The sequence below is a fragment of the Lithobates pipiens genome, unplaced genomic scaffold (genome assembly GCF_037356315.1).
Source record: "Lithobates pipiens isolate NorthernLeopardFrog02 unplaced genomic scaffold, aLitPip1_a1.2 Scaffold_7, whole genome shotgun sequence".
Lineage (NCBI taxonomy): Eukaryota > Metazoa > Chordata > Amphibia > Anura > Ranidae > Lithobates > Lithobates pipiens.
In genome coordinates this window covers 5,412,420-5,417,320 of record NW_027507892.1, presented here as the reverse complement: position 1 = coordinate 5,417,320, position 4,901 = coordinate 5,412,420, and the positions used below count along the sequence as shown (strand labels likewise).

The 4,901-nt window shown below is 45.5% G+C and overlaps 1 pseudogene; it reads right to left on the bottom strand.

Moving 5' to 3' along the window:
- Positions 1-793: 793 nt before the first annotated feature.
- On the bottom strand, positions 794-1,430 carry LOC143959316 (large ribosomal subunit protein eL13 pseudogene; annotated as a pseudogene).
- Between the last annotated feature and the right edge of the window lie 3,471 nt (positions 1,431-4,901).

Here is a 4,901-nt window from a genome sequence, read left to right as displayed (position 1 = left end):
ATGTAAAAAAAAACAAAAAAACAAAAAAACAAAAATAAAATTTCCCAGTTTAGGCCAATATGTATTCTTCTACATATTTTTTGGGGGAAAAAAATTGCAATAAGCGTATATTGATTGGTTTGCGCAGAGGTTATAGCGTCTACAAAAGAGGGGATAGATTTATGTCATTTTTATTTTTTACTAGTAATGGTGGCGATCTGCGATTTTTATCAGTACTGTGATATTGTGGTGGACAAATCGGACACTTTTGACACATTTTTAGGACCAGTGACATTTATACAGCGACTAGAGCTATAAAAATGCACTGATTACTGAATCAATGTCACTGGCAGGAAAGGGGTTAACACTAGGGGGCGATCAAGGGGTTAACTGTGTTCCCTAGGTGTGTTCTAACTGTGGGGGGGGACTGACTAGGGGAGAAGACCGATTGGTGTTCATACTTAGTATGAATATACGATCTCTCTCCTCTCCCCTGACAGAACCGGGATTTGCGTGTTTACACACACAGATCCCGGTTCTTGCTCGACTGATCGTGGGAGCCCAGCGGTCATCATGCCCGCTGGGCCCTCACATCGGCTCCGTGGAGATGCATCGCCTCCTACAGCATCTCAAAGAGCCGATGTACAGCTACGACAGCTTGCCCAGGGGAGCGGCGGCTGGTCGGGAACCAGTTAAAGAATAACGCCACTTTTGTTGAGAAACCCCCCCCCCCCCAGTGCAAAACTGGCCCAAAACATTTTTATTTTTTTGTTTCTACAAATTTATGTTTTTCTTAACAGTTCAAGGAAAAGTTCTACTTTTTCTTCTCCACTTCCTGCTCTGCAGCTTCCTTGGCTTTCTTGGCACGGATGCCGAAGAGGCCTGCTTTGGCGCGTGCCATATGCAGACTGGCGAAGGCTTTGAAGTTCTTCTCGTCCTCTGAGATGGTTCTCGCCTTTTCTTTCATGAAAGTCTGGCGGATTGGCATGACAGGGCCCCTCAGCTGGGTGGCCATCTTCGACTCTTCAGGAGAGCCGTCTCCCTTCTTTCGGAGCGGAGGGTTTGCATGGGAAGATGATCGGTTTGGAGCGCTACTCCTTCAGCCTCTGTACATTGGTCTGCAGGGACCCTGTTGACCTGTTGCGATGGCGGTAGTCCACAGAGATGCCAATGGTGCGAGCAACCTTTTTGTTGATGGCAGTGGCCTTAAGCTCCTCCAGGCTGAATCCTCTACCAGCGCCAATCTTGGTGTGATACCGGACGGTCTGACATCTCACCACCAGCCTGAGGGGTCCTGCGATAGGTCTCGGGGGGATCTGTCGTTCTTTGGCCTGACGTGCCCTTCGCCTGCGGGTCTTCCTGGCGGGTTGGTTAAACCAAGTGGCCATTCGTCACTGCCAGTCCTTGTGGAAATGTGGCTTCAAGATCATTCCATTTCTGCAGGGAGCCATGGCTGCGTATTCCCTCCATGGGGAGAAAATGGCTGAAAGGAAAGGAAGAAGCAGAGTGGAGCATTGTGGAATTTAAAAAATAAATATTTTTTTTAAATGTAGCTGTATATTTCTTCCTACTACTATAACCTACCACCAAACAGCAACCCAAAATAAATTCTCCTGCTCCTAACAATCGTGGCGATACCATATATGTGTATGTCATTTGTTGTTTGTACCCGTGATACAGCCCAGAAACAATAGTGCACATTTATCTTTTTTTTTCTTTTTTTTTTTATCCTAGCTAAATACACACACTGACACTGATACTAATTTAAAAAAAAAAAATACTGACCTTGACCCAAACACTAAGGCCCCTTTCACACATGCGGATGGTATGTCCGTATTTCATCCATCCGTTTGCGGATGAATTACGGGCATACATTCATCCCTATGGGATAGCGGGTGTCTGCGGATGAACATCCGCAGACACCCGATTTCCTCCGCCTCCGCAACAGTCCGATTCTGCAGACGGAGGAAAATCCTATTTTTCTATCCGTCTGCAGAGCGGATCGGATGAACACGGACACACGGTCCGTGCTCATCCGATCCCCATAGAGGAGAGCGGAGAGCTGACAGGGCGGTCCCTGCACAGTGTGCGGAGACCGCCCTGTCCGCAGCCGGCTCAGCGGGGACAACGGAGCGATCCCCACTGAGCGAGCGGATCATCACGGGGCGGATCATTACTGATCCGTCCCGTGTGAAAGAGGCCTTTCCGAGGTGCTATCTAGGGTTTTTTTTTTGTTTGTTTTTTTTTATTTATTATTTTTCTACACACACTTTTTTTTTTTATTAATTTTTTTTTATTTTCTACACACCCTTTTTTTTTTCTGCAAGGAGAGAGAAAGATGCAATGGGGGTTATTTAGAAAACGCAAATCCACTTTGCACTGCAAGTGCACTTGGAAGTGCAGTCGCTGTAAATCTAAGGGGTAGATGTGAAATGAGGGGAAGCTCTGCTGGTTCAATCATGTGTAAGCTAAAATGCTGTTTTTTATTTTCCTTGCGTGTCCCCCTCGGATCTACAGCGACTTTACTTCCAAGTGCACTTTCAGTGCAAAGTGGATATGCCTTTCGTAAATTACCCCATTGCATCTTTCTCTCTCCTTGCAGAGAAAAAAATAAAAAAGTGTGTAGAAAAAAATAAATAATAAATAATAATTCCAAACATTAAAACATTTTGTTATTCTGTTTGTCTGTGTCCATGTGAGCCTAATGGGAGTGGTTTCAAAATTAGGAAGTGGAAGTAGGAGGAAGTAGGAAGGAATGAGGAAAGCTGCTGGGCTTGCATCCCTTTAGCTGTGATTTCCTATTGGGAGTATCTCACCATAAATTTCATTTGTGTTGCAGAGGATGCCTGAAATCTGACTTGCATCTTAGTGCAGACTTCTGGGAAAATCAGTGAGCCAATCACACAAGCAGGAAATTACATATCTGGGGTGGGGGTGGTCTGTATACCATTTCTGTGCAGAACACCCCCTAGTGGCCATATTTCATTTTTCAGAAAATTACAGCATCTGCAGATTGAAAAGGAAAGGTAATTTTTTAATAACGTTCAATTACAATATAACTTGTGTTGCAATTGTATGAACTATATTATTTTTTTGCCACTTAAGGACCACCGCATGTAAATATACTTCGGCAGAATGGCACGGACAGGCACAAGCACGTACCCGTACGTGCCTGCCTTCCAGTGGGTGGGGGGTCCGATCGGACCCCCTCCCGCTGGCTGCGGCAGTCCGTTTCGCTTCAGGAGCGATCCGGGATCCCCTCTCGATTGCTCCTGGCGAATGAGAAGCTTCTCCTGCCTGTGTAGTGTAAACACAGACAGGGAGGAAGTGATGTCACTCTCCTCGGGGCGGTCTTTTTGACCAGACGGCGAGGAGAGAAGACATCATAGTAAGTGCACCAACACTACAGTGACACGTAGGTACACATAGGCACACTTTCACCCCCAGTCACCCCCCCCCCTCCCAGTCACAGTGTCACTGATTGCAGTGATCATTTATTTACTGATCACTGCATTTAGTGTCAGTTGTGATTGTAAAAAGTGTCAGGGCAGTTAGTGTTAGGTCCAGGGTAGCCCCCACCCCCCCTAATAAAGGTTTAATCCCCTGATTGCCCCTAGAGTTAACCCTTTCACCCCCTTTTGCCAGTGTCACTAAGCAATCGTTTTTCTGATCGCTGCATTAGTGTCACTGGTGCCGCTAGGTAGCTAGTTATTTTTTAGGTTCACTGCCAGGTTTTTATAGCATTAGGTACCCCGATATACTACCTAATAAAGGTTTTAACCCCCTGATTGCCCCTAGAGTTAACCCTTTCACCAGCGATCACCGTATAAGTGTCACTGGTGACGCTGGTTAGCCAGTTAGTTATTTAGGTTCCCTGTCAGGTTTTTATATAGCGTCCGGGACCCCCATATACTACTTAATAAAGATTTTAACCCCCTGATTGCCCCTAGTTAACCCTTTCACCAGTGATCATCGTATAAGTGGTACGGGCGACGCTGGTTAGTTAGTTTGCTTTTTATAGCATCAGGGCACCCACCATTTATTACCCAATAAAGGTTTAACCCCCTGATCACCCGGCGGGTGATATCAATTAGGTTTTAGGATCAGATAGGGTCTGCGTCGCCCCAGGCAGCGCTAGGTTAGTGCCAGTACCGCTAACCCCCACGCGCAAAGCATACACCTCCCGTAGTGGTATAGTATCTGAACAGATCAATATCTGGTCTGATCAGATCTATACTAGCGTCCCCAGCAGTTTAGGGTTCAGGCCTGATCCCTGCGATCGCTAACAGTTTTTTTTTGGTAGCGTTTTATATTTAAATGCTGAAGGCGGTGCTTGGTTTTCAGGGTCCCGTACGCGGCTAGGCTCCCAAAAAGTCCCCCACATGTGGTATCCCCGTACTCAGGAGAAGCATCAGAATGTATTTTGGGGTGTAATTTGACTTATGCCCATAGCATGTGTGGGCAATATATCATTTAGTGACAACTTTGTGCAAAAAAAAAAAAGTTTGTAATATTCCCGCAACTTGTGGCAAAATATAAAATATTCCATGGACTCAACATGCCTCTCAGTAAATAGCTTGGGGTGTCTACTTTCCAAAATGGGGTAATTTGGGGGGGTTTTGTGCTATTTTGGCATTTTATGGCCTTCGAATCTGTGATAGGTAGTGAGGAGTGAAATCAAAAATTTGCACCCTTAGAAATCCTGAAGGCAGTGATGGGTTTTCGGGGTCCCGTACGCGGCTAGACTCCCAAAAAGTCCCCCACATGTGGTATCCCCGTACTCAGGAGAAGCAGCAGAATTTATTTTGGAGTGCAATTCCACATATAACTATGGTATGTGTGAGCAATATATCATTTAGTGACAACTTTTTGTAAACTTTTTTTTTTGTCATTATTCAATCACTTGGGACAAAAAAAAAATA